This window comes from Lactuca sativa, chromosome 4 (assembly GCF_002870075.4).
Source record: "Lactuca sativa cultivar Salinas chromosome 4, Lsat_Salinas_v11, whole genome shotgun sequence".
NCBI classification, from domain to species: Eukaryota; Viridiplantae; Streptophyta; class Magnoliopsida; order Asterales; family Asteraceae; genus Lactuca; species Lactuca sativa.
In genome coordinates, this window is record NC_056626.2 from 26,570,191 (window position 1) to 26,582,326 (window position 12,136).

The following is a 12,136-nucleotide window of genomic DNA, read 5'->3' on the forward strand; positions in this document are numbered from 1 at the left end:
GCTCGGCGAGTCCGCTTGCGAAACCACGACTTTTTTTGCTAAAAGCCCTTCTGCTCGTCGAGCAGTCGTATTTACTCAACAAGTCACTCAATATTTCACTATCAAGATTTGGATTTTGACCACATTTGATATGGGTTTACTCATATTCTTTAAAAGCTAATTCCCGAAGATTTTCCAAGACTATTTTCCTGCATATTTGGAGCTGTACCACACAAGATTTGACACCCAAAACATGGATGAGTTGTTCCCATGTTTAAAGTCAATTGAAGATGGAGCTTTCAAAGAAGGAAATCAACCTCGCGACTACTATCCCAGGGGAGTTTGTTCTAATTCTCTCTTTATTTTATTATTCTTTATCATGCATAACATGCAATGAGGACATTGCATAATTTAAGTGTGGGGTAGGGGTTGGTTATTACATTAGTTAAATTTTCAAAATTTTTGCATAAAATTGATAGGAATTGATTTAGAAAATTTGGTAAAAAGCAATTAGGAATCATGCTAGTATTATGTTTGGTGATTGCATGAAGACTCAAATGTTTAGTTGAGACTATATATGTTACAATGCATTTATGGCCCCTTTTATTATAGTGAAATCATGGGACAAAAACATAACCTCGCTTAGTTTGAGGGACGCAAAACGTTTAGCATCGTGTACTTGAAATGCATCTAGGAAAACTATTATCTTTAACTAATAAAGGTTGAAGTTGAGCGCCCCTGCTTAAGCATGTAGGGTTTAGAGTGAAAAAAAGTGAGTTACATCTTAAAAAAACAATAGGGAGAGAATTACAAGAAAAGTTTGAAGAATTTTGGAGAAATTAAATTGAAGATCAAAAGATCAAAATTCTGAAGATTCAAATAATTGAAGATACCAAAAACCAAAAGGTGGTGAATTCCAGGAAATTAAAGTTGAATTATCAAAGAAGTGAAGAATTCCAAAATAGATCCATATTGGTATCAAAAAAATTTGTAATTTTCTAGTTAGGTATGTTTGGGTTGCTCAACAAAAAATACCTTGAGGTTAGGAGGTGTTCTGCGGATGGATTCGGAGGGATGCATAAAATGATCATGGTTCAAAAGAAGTGGGCAAGTATTTATGAGGATTGATAGTATTTAGAATTGAGGGGGGTCCTTAGGAAAAATTTTAGACACAAATTCATGTGTTGCAGTCTTGGCATACTGGTTGGGTTCGATTGGAATTGTCTTATTTAATATTAGTATGCTTAAATTCAGTTTTGTTTGGGGGAAAGCAAAAGTCAAGTGTGGGGTATTTTGATATATGCATATTTAGCTATAAATATAGTATAGATTTTTACCATTTATTAGCTAATTATTTACATATTATGGACAAAAGGTACTGAATAGTGTTCAAATTGTATTTGCTACACGTGGAGTCCTTGTCATATACGGATTCCTCAAGGGGACTTGTCGAGTCGGTTGTCTACTCGACGAGTAGCCCCTATTTTGGGATATCTATAAGTAGAAGCCATAAATCCGAATTGACTCTCTCTCTCTCTCTTTCTGGCTTTTAGGAAGGATACTTGGCCACTAAGGAGACTGCTAGAGATCTGAAGAACGCGAGAAGAACCCTAATCCTCAATTCTAAGAAGAATAAGGCAACTTAGGTTTAATTTTCCACTTTACCTTTGAATAGAACTATGTCTAGATTGTTTAAATTCCTTTTTGAGCTTGTTTCTACTACAATTATGAACTAAAACCTTTAACTTCTATTTAGGGTAGATGATTTTGTGAATATGAGTTGATTTTATGGTTAGGATTAATTTTAATTGGTGATATCGTTTTGTTAAGCTTGTTAAAGAACCTCATATATTAATAACAACTATTTTCTGTTAATAAATCAGTAACTAAATTGTATGAACATCTCTTAGTTATTAATTTCATATGATTTATGTGACCAAATAGTTATATGTCTAGGAATACCGAATGTGAAACTAGAATTAACTAGAAGATAGGTAAGTTAATATGTGAGCTTATGTGATACACCATCAACAAGAGGTTAATTGAATCACCATTTCAATTAACCATTACAAGTCTTACTTAACCCGAATTAATTAACTAGGGAACTTATTGATTTAGACAATTGGCCACTGCTTGAATTAATCTGTTTTCTAAGGATTAGCAATAACGAACGTGAACCTAATCATCTCAATCGGTAGCCAATGAAAAGTTAATCTGATATATTTACCATAAAATCAACCATAGGATCAATTGATTCGAACCTAAATAGAAGCCCTTTTATCATTAAATTTAGTTGCAATTTAATTGTTTAGCTGTTAGTTTCTTAGTTTAGTGTTAGTTAAGTTTTAATTAAGTTTCTAGTCTTGTAAAACTAGAGAATCCCCTTCCACTTTAATATTTTAGATAATATTAGTAATTAGTTTAATTTCCGTTCCCTGAGTTTGATACCCTACTTATTCAACTATACCACAATCGATAGGTCCACTGCGTCTGTATGTTTAATTCATAATTAAAGAGTAGGATAAAACTAGTTGGTTTCACACACATCAAGTCGTTTCGACAGTGTTGGTATTTGGATTGATCCAACCAAGTTTTTAGTATCATTTCTAGATAAGTTTAGAAGTTTTATCGAGGTAGTTACATATTGGTGAAATCTGTTCAGTTTTGAGTCAAGGGATAGGACCTTGTTTCAGATGTTTATAAGGATATTTTTGTTAACAATTGAGGATCTTCATTTCATTAATCTACTGCTACTTCACCCTTTAGGTAAGGTGGTGAGGAAAAAAGGAATGTAGTAGATCTAGGGTTGCTTTTGGGTCCTTTTGAGGGTGTGTATTATAGTAAGTTCATTAGATATTGTCATGAGGGGTGTATGTGGACTGAATAAGAGAGCAAAGGGCACTTGGTTCGAATTGTAGGTCTGGTTCTTATTTGGGTTATATCCTTTGAATTGGAACAACAATACAACAACCTATATCATTCTCTAGTTGTGTGTGTGACCATCTTTTCATCTAATTTTCCGTTGCTAGCAGTCTGTTCTATGAAAGGAATTAGGCGGTGTAGAAACGTATGGCTCATGTGGTGTTCGGTTAGTATTGAGAGTGATGTTGATTGGGTTCCTGGAAGTCAGTGAGTTGATGGTTGTGTATCTGTAGGCTCTTGTGGATACAGTTGGAAACTTTATCCATTATGGAGCTATTAGGAACCAGATCTGAGCTTTAACGGAAAGGTCTTAATGTATTTAGTGATTAAAATAAAGTTTGGCATGGATGCCGTATGCGGGGCATAATCTGGGCTATGCCTAATTTATCTTGATTCTTGTCCATTTTCTGGATAAGATTCTACACCCTGCATAGAATAAGATGTACGCCACGCATAAGTCAACGAGAGGTAACATTAACTTTTTGACCAGTTTGACTTTTGGTCAACTGTGAGGGGTTAAGGACGTAGAAGGGCAAAATGGTATTTTGCCCAAATGAGGATTTATCTTGGTATTTGGACTTGCTAAGTTGGAGTATTTACCTTAATTTCTAAATAGGGTTTGGTTTTGGATATGTTTAGTGTGAGAGACTTTAGCACTGACAGCTCGTGTGTGAGATCTATTCATTTACCGATCGAGGTGAGTCTCCTCACTATACTGTAGGACACTAGATGATATTGGATTGTTATTGTCTTTGTAACTCTCGCATGTTATGTATGTTGGGCAGTGCTCGATGAATACCAGACCGCGCCCGATGAGTGTCAGGCGGGACCCGATGTATGTTTGGTATGTAGTATTTTGAGGAACTCACTAAGCTTTGTGCTTACGATTTATGTTTACGTTTCAGGTACTTCTGGTTCCAAAGGGAAGAACTCGACGTGATTGCATCATGTCAACCATTGTTCCGCATTTTTTGACTTGTTTTTGTTGGATTAGGTGTCTAAGCCCATAACTATAATTGGTATGTAATTAAATTAATAGCAGTACAGTCGTTTTGGGTTGCCCTCAAACCTAGCAATTGGACAAGGAAATTATGAAATGAGAGAAATTAATTTATAATAAGATTAATAAATTAATATAAATGATTTATTAATGTGTTATGAAAATAATATATTAATTAGAAATCATAATATTTAATTAATAGTTAGCAAGAAATTAATTGGAATTAACTTTGGGGTTAATTGTATTAATTGTAAAGTATAGGGACTAGTTTGCAATTATTAAATAGTTGGAAGTGATGTTCTAGAACCTCATTTGAGGAGATGGAAGAAATTCATAGGGGAAACCCTAATGAATTCGACCAAGGCCTTGGATAAGGCTTCTGGATTTTCTTAGGCCTTAAGCATGGGGAATCCTAGGGTTATCCCTTAACCCCTAGCTTTGAGGTTAAGTTATCTTGACTATTTAAGGAGCCTCCTAGATCCTAATTTCAGCCATCCCTACTCTTGGAGAAATCCTGGTCGAAAATTGCATCCTTCATCTCCTCTCTCTATAGTTTCCTTATTGCTAGCACTTGGTTGTGATTCCATTAGAGGCACAACAATTGTGGTGCTAGGCTTCTAAGAAGATCAAGATCAAAGGATTGCCAATTGTTTACTTTAACAATTGAAATGTATGTAATTCTAAACCCTTTTCTAGTTATTTTCGAACATAGTGTAACACCCATAAAATTCAAGCCAGTTTAATACTTTTTAAAACATTTAAAACCATTAAGTTATTACAATTTACTTTCAAAATAGTTTAAAGATCAAAGTATCCCTAGAATCAATCATGATAATATAAGGAGATGCACGATCACACCTCCGCCTTCCCGCGATCATCAGAAGTACATGAAACAATAATCGATAAATGTAAGCTCGAAGGCTTAGTGAGTTACCCCTAAAATACCAACGCCAAAAATATATAACCATATCATATAACATATAAGCAAACATCATGCATAATGAGCCTTCAACATAATTGGATCGCCTCGCAGGCCTTCAGCCTATATGAACTGCTCTCCGAGCCTTCGGCATGTCTGGACCGCCTTGTAGGACCTACAGCCTATCTGGAACGCTCGTTAGGCCTTCAATCTAACTGAAACCCTTTGTAGGGCCTTCAGTTTATCCGGACCGCCCTGGGTATGTTGGCCTTCAGCACAAAGCAGGACCGCCTCAACCCAACCCCTAATCAACAAACATGTGCACATACATATCATACGCTAGCATATATAACAGTCAAACTTATTCTAACAGATCATTAATCATAGCAACATCTTATTACCAGGATACAGACCTAACCGGTCACTAACATAGCATCATCCTATATACTAGGATACCCACCTAACCAGGTCACTAAGCATATCACCATCCTAACTACCAGGATGTAAATCAATAAGCATATCATGCAATAAACCCGGATACAAATCCGATAAGGGCCGACATTGGTGCCTTAGACCCAGTTGATATAGTGAGGATAACTCACCTTACAAGTATCACGCTGAAGTGATAAGCTCAAGCTCTCGGATCGCTGACACAAATTCCACCACCTATATTCACCATAGAACCATAACCATAAATTTCCAATTTCCCAAAATGCCCCAGAAGCCATCTAGTCAACCCTTGGTCAAAGTCCAAGTCAATGGTCAAGGTCAACAGTCCATGTTGACCCGACTCGTCGAGTGTAGTTCACCGACTCGTCGAGTCGTTCCTGAACTCGATAAGTCATGAAATCCCCCATCGATTCGTCGAGTCTTCCTATTGACTCGCCAAGTCCATGTAGAAACCCTTGCACGACAATCTTCATCGGACTCGCCGAGTTGACCATGCAACTCATCGAGTCCCTTCAACCGTTTCTCCATTTAGATGTTTTTTAAGCCATTCCAAAGCTCCATAACGTAGATCTAAGCTCCTAAGGCATACTTCTTACGTAAAGTTGCAAACTTTACGTACATGCAAGGTGATAATGACTTAAATTAAGCTAAAGAAGAGATTTTAGGCAATGTAAATACACTAGCATGCTAAAGACTGAGACTTTATGATTATAGGGACCAAGATGAGCCTAGATCTGAATTTGAAACTTCAGATCTTGGTTCATCACTCGAAATGAAGTACCAACACACCAAAGTGGCCCTAAAACTCAAATATAGAAGGATCTAGCTAGAAGAAGATCAAGGTAACGACTTGATACCTTCAAATTATGCTAAACTGGGGTAGACTTCAGTTCCACACACGTTCCTTGCCTCAAACTTCTTGATCTTCAAGCTCGTCTCACCAAGATCCACCTTCCAAGCTTAAAACACACAAGTATGGAGAGAAAACAGCGATTTAGGGTTTATGGACTCACAAGGGGCTGTAAAGGAGGATAAGGGAGGCTAATGAACCTTTAAATAGGGTGCAAAAGCCCAAAAATTAGGGTTTCATTCCCCAGCTCCAACTCATCGAGTCGTGTCCTCCGACTCGTCGAGTTGGTCACTTAAATTCACGGTCAAAAGCGTTGCTACTCGACGAGTCAGGGCCTCCAACTCGTTGAGTAGACTTTTCAATATGAAAAATAAAGCTGGAAATTAATACCTAAGAGTCGAGGCGTTACAATTCTCCCCCATGTGAACTAAACTTCGTCCTCGAAGTCTGATGCGATGAAAGATAGTGCTCCCGCATCTCAGCCTTTGGCTCCCACGTCCACTCAGACCCTCTACGGTGCTCCCACTGTACCTTTACCAAAGGTATCTCCTTGTTCCGCAGAATCTTCACTTTCCTCTCTAGAATGGCCACGGGCCTCTCCACATAATTCAAGCACTCATCAACTTGAATGCCATCCAATGATACCACCATCTGCTAATCCAGAATGCACTTTCGCAATTGCGAAAAATGAAATGTGTTGCGGATTTGACTGAGCTCCTTAGGAAGATCTAGTATATATGCCACCTTGTCAACCCTGTCAATGATCCTGAATGGTCCAATGTATCAGGGGCCCAATTTCCCCCTCTTCCTGAAGCGGATCACACCCTTCCAGGGCGAGACCTTCAGGAGTACCATATCACCGACCTGGAACTCTAACTCTGATCCGTTCCGGTCGGCGTAGCTCGTCTATCTACTCTGCGCGGTCTGCAGCCACTGTCTAATCTGTTGAGTCATATTGGTAGTCTGCAATACTACCTCGGTCCGACCCATCACCCTGTGGCCCACCTCACCCCAACAGACCAAGGTGCGACGTCTCTGCCCGTACAACAGCTTAACATGTGGGGCACCAATACTGGAATAAAGGTGTTGTTGTAGGCGAACTCTGCATGGGGTAGGTGGGAATCCCAGCTCCCACCGAAATCGATAATACAAATCCTCAACATGTCCTCGAGGGTCTGTCTAGTCTGCTCACTCTGGCCATCGGTCTGCGGATGATATGTTGTGCTAAAATGCAGCCGAGTGCCCAGCTCCTCATGGTACTTCTGCCAGAAACGAGAGGTGAATCTAACATCCCGATCGGACATAATAGAGACCGGAACTCTGTGGCGAGCAATGATCTCGCGGACGGACATGTCGGCCAGCTTCTCGACCGATGAGCTCTCCTGTATGGCCAGGAAATTGACATTCTTGATGAATCGACCCACGATGACCCATATAGCATTAAATCCCTTCTCCGTCCTCGGGAACTTGGTTATGAAGTCCATCATGATATGTTCTCATTTCCACATGGGAATCTCTAGAGGGTGCAGCTTTCCATGTGACCTCTGATGCTCGACCTTGACCATCAGGCAGGTCAGGCACCTCTCAACGTACCAAGTGATTTCTCGCTTCATGCACAACCACCAATAGCTCAAGCTCAGATCCCGGTACATCTTAGTGGCTCTCGGTGAATAGAGAAGTGGGACTTATGAGCCTCCTCCATCACCGTATGCCTGGCCCCACCAGACATCGAAAACACATACCTGACCGCATCGAGTCAATAATCCCCGACTATCCTGCACAAATCGGGTGTTCTCGCCCCTGATCCTCTCCAATTCCAGTTCTCGGGTTGCATGTCCTCAGCCTGAGCATCTCTAATAAAACTCACGAGTGGAGAGTCCACCGATATCCTCATTCATGACACTGGTGTGGAGGACCCAGCTGACTTGCATTTCAAAGCATCCTCCACCACGTTCGCTTTACTTGGGTGGTAGAGGATCTCACAGTCATAGTACTTGTCTACATCTAGCCACCCGCGCTGTCTCATGTTCAGGTTCGGCAGATCCATGATGTGTCCCAGGCTCTTGTTGTCCATATGGATGGTACAATGGACCCCATAGAGATAATGCCTCCAAATCTTGAGGACGAATACCACCGCCCCTAGCTCCAGATCATGAGTAGGGTACCTCGTCTCATACGACTTCAGCTGCCGCAATGCGTAGGCTATCAACCGTTCTCTCTGCATGAGAACCACTCCCAGTCCAGTGATGGATGCATCATAGAACACCACAAAATCCTCGACTCCCTCCGGAAGAGTCAATATTGGAGCCTCACACAAACACTGTCGGAGGGTCTCAAGCGCCCTCTGCTGCTCAGGGCCCCACCGGAAATCCACCCCTTTCCTCGTCACAAGAGTGAGGGTACTACAATCTTGGGAAATCATGTATGAATCTCCGGTAGTACCCTGCTAATCCCAAAAAGCTCCTGATGTCTGAGGGAGATTTCAGAACCTCCCACTGCATAACCGCCTCGATTTTGGCCGGATCGACCAAAATCCCCTCCTGGTTAATGAGATGCCCTAGGAACTGAACCTCTTATAACCAAAACTCACACTTCAAGAACTTAGTGTATACATGTTCTCAGCTCAAAACTCCTAATAACTCCCGTAGATGTTCCTCATGATGCTCTCGGGTCTTGGAGTATACCAAGATATCATCTATGTTACAATGACCGAGCGATCGAGCATCGGTCTACAGACCCGATTCATCAGGTCCATCAATACTGTTGGTGCGTTGGTAAGCCCAAACGGCATCACCACAAACTCGTAATGTTCGTAACGAGTCTGGAATGCGGTCTTCTCCACTTCCTCCTACCTAACCCTGACCTGATGGTACCCGGGCCTCAGGTCTATCTTGGAGAACCAAGATGCACCCTAAAACTGATCAAATAATTCATCTATCCTCGGGAGTGGATAATGGTTCTTCACCGTCAACTTGTTCGATTCCCAGTAGTCGATACACATCCGGTGTGAACCATCCTTCTTCCCGACAAAGAGTATCGGTGCTCCCCAGGGGTAACTGCTTGAACGGATGAACCGCTTGACTAGCAGTTCCTACAGTTATGATGATACCTCATGCATCTTTGGTGGTGCCAAATGGCACAACGCCTTGGCGATGGGAGCCGCACCTGGCACTAAGCCGATCCTAAACTCGATCTGCCTCTCCGGAGGCACTCCGGGTAACTCTTCTGGGAATACATCAGCAAACTCTCTAACCACTGGAACCTCTGATACTAAAGTCTGATCTTTGAACTGCCTATCCACCACATACGGTATATAACCCGCACACCCGTGCTGAATATACTGCCGAGCCCTGTCAGCTGAACAAAACCCTGATCCCAACCTGGTACCCTCGCCATAGACAATCAGTTCTCCCCCAATTGGGGTTCGAACCACCACTCGCTGATCCTCACAGTCGATCATAGCACTGAAACAACTAAGCCAGTCCATACCCACAATCACACACACATCCCCCATGGCGTCGGAATCAAGTCGATTAGGAAGGACACCCCGAAGATCTCCAACTCACATCCTCGATAGACTGAAGAAGCAAAAACCCCGTGTTCATTGGCGATAGAGACTTGCAACGAACACTCCAGCTCTCCTACCGGCACTCTTAACTCCCGACTAAACGCATGAGATACATACGACTGACTCACCCCCGATTCAAATAAAACCAATGCAGGCAAGGAGTTCACTAAAACGTACCTAATCACATGTACAACCGATACCCATAAAACATATATAATTAATAAGATAAGGATAGAAACATACCAGCAACCACATCCGGTGCTGCTCTGGCCTCCTCGACTATGTGCTGGAAGGCGCGTCCCTAAGCCCTCGGGGGCTCTACTCTACCCTGCCTCCCATCGGTAATCCTCAGTGTAGCCGACGCAGGAGCCTACATCGGCCTAGCAGCGAGTTGCAGACAGTTGGCCTTCACGTGACCAACCTGATGACAATGATAACATATCCTTATATCTGGGGTTAGGGCGGTCTGGCGGTAGTCTCTCACATAATTTCCCTCCTTACCACATTTGTTGCACCCGCTACCTGATCGGCACACTCCTGAATGAACCTTCCCGCACTTCCCACAAGTGCGACCCTACTGCCCTCCAGACCTGGAATCAGTGGTCTTAGACCGCTTCAGCACCGACTGTGACTGTGTCAGGGCCCGTCGCTGCTCCCTCAACTGCAGCTCAATCTCCAACTCACGCCGCCTACCAGCCTCCTGTAGCTCTAGTAGGGTATCACAGCGATGCGTAGCAACAAACTAACGGATGTTAGTCTTGAGCATGCTTAGATAACATGTCATCTAATCCTGATCAGAGGCAAAATCTGGGCAAAACATCGCTCTCTCCGTGAACATACGGGTGATCTCAGTCACGGTCTCACCATCATGTCTCAAATCCAAAAACTCTTGAGCCAGACGCTCCCGCTCTACCCATGGAATATAGCAGGAGCGAAACATATCCTTAAACTGCTCCCAAGTAACCGCAACTCTCTAGTCATCAAATAAGACCCAGTCATCAACCTCCACCAGTCCTTTGCCCCAGACCTCAGCAGGTTCAGGGCACATATGACCTTCTGGTCGGTAGGACATGAACATGTGAAGAAACACCCCTCCACATCCTATAGCCACCTCATGGCCTTGATGGGATCCTGAGTCCCATCAAAAGTAGGGGGCTTCGTGTTATCGAAGTCCCAGTACTGGAATGCCTACTAGCTCCTCCCCCTGTCGTTGTTACAGTCGCTGAAGCTGCTGCGGTAGTCGTCTCAGCAAGGGTTGCATATTTGTCATCAAAAAACTCCATCATAACGGTCTTAATAGACCCAAACATCTCCAGAATCTGACCCCGGACAATCTCGACCACCCCCTTGCGGATCATCTCCCTGACACGATCCTCCGACAACACTAACCCATCTTGGCCAATAACCTCGAGCGTTGTCGGGGCCTCCTGATCGCCCTGCCCTGATCCGATCTGGATCTTGCCACAAAACACCTCGTAACCACCATACTGAAAATATAACATGAAGATATCAGATAATCTGCATGAATAACAGGGAACCAACTCCCAACTAAACCCTAGGCATTGTGACTTCCTTGCTACGCGTATGGGTCATGTGCTTTCAGTAGTATGGGCCCATACTACCTTCCACACCCACCCATATTTGTCTCAAGTATCATCACAACAGCCAACAATATACACATACATGGTGGTCGCTCAATCCCTACTCCTAGAGGAAAACTAAATGTCGCATAACTGACCTATCGGCCTCACACAACCCACCCATCCATCAAACTTCCACTAACCCTGCAGCACCAGTGTACGCTAGCCATACATAATGCTGGACCCTAAAGACTTTCGAATACCTGATCCTACCCTAATCCCTTCATCAAACAAGAACATGAAATAAGTCCAAACCAAACATTCTTAGGCTATAAGATCTTAATTATGTACGACCGTGATGCATACAGTAAGCAACTACAGTAATGATGTCAATTTCATATAAGGAAAACCCTAGACTATCAGGCATCATACAATCAGGAAATTCTACCATGCAATTCCTGAAGATCCCTAGCCTAGTACTAGCATGTTGTTTCTAACATATCACATAATCAATATGCGTGGTATTTTGGGGTCTGCTTACTGGCTCCGGCTGAGCGTACACTCTGCATCCTGCTTTACTTATTTTGAAAACCATTTAAAAATCATTTTGAAAACCTTTCCTTGATTTGAGAAGGGATTCACACGAGTGTTCCTCCAATTCACTCAAACCAAGGCTCTGATACCAACTTGTAACACTCATAAAATTCAAGCCAATTTAAAACTTTTTAAAACATTTAAAACCATTAAGTTATTACAATTTACTTTCAAAATAGTTTAAACATCAGAGTATCCCCATAATCAATCATGAAAATATAAGGAGGTGAACGATCACGCCTTCGCCTTCCCGCGATCATCAGAAGTACATGAA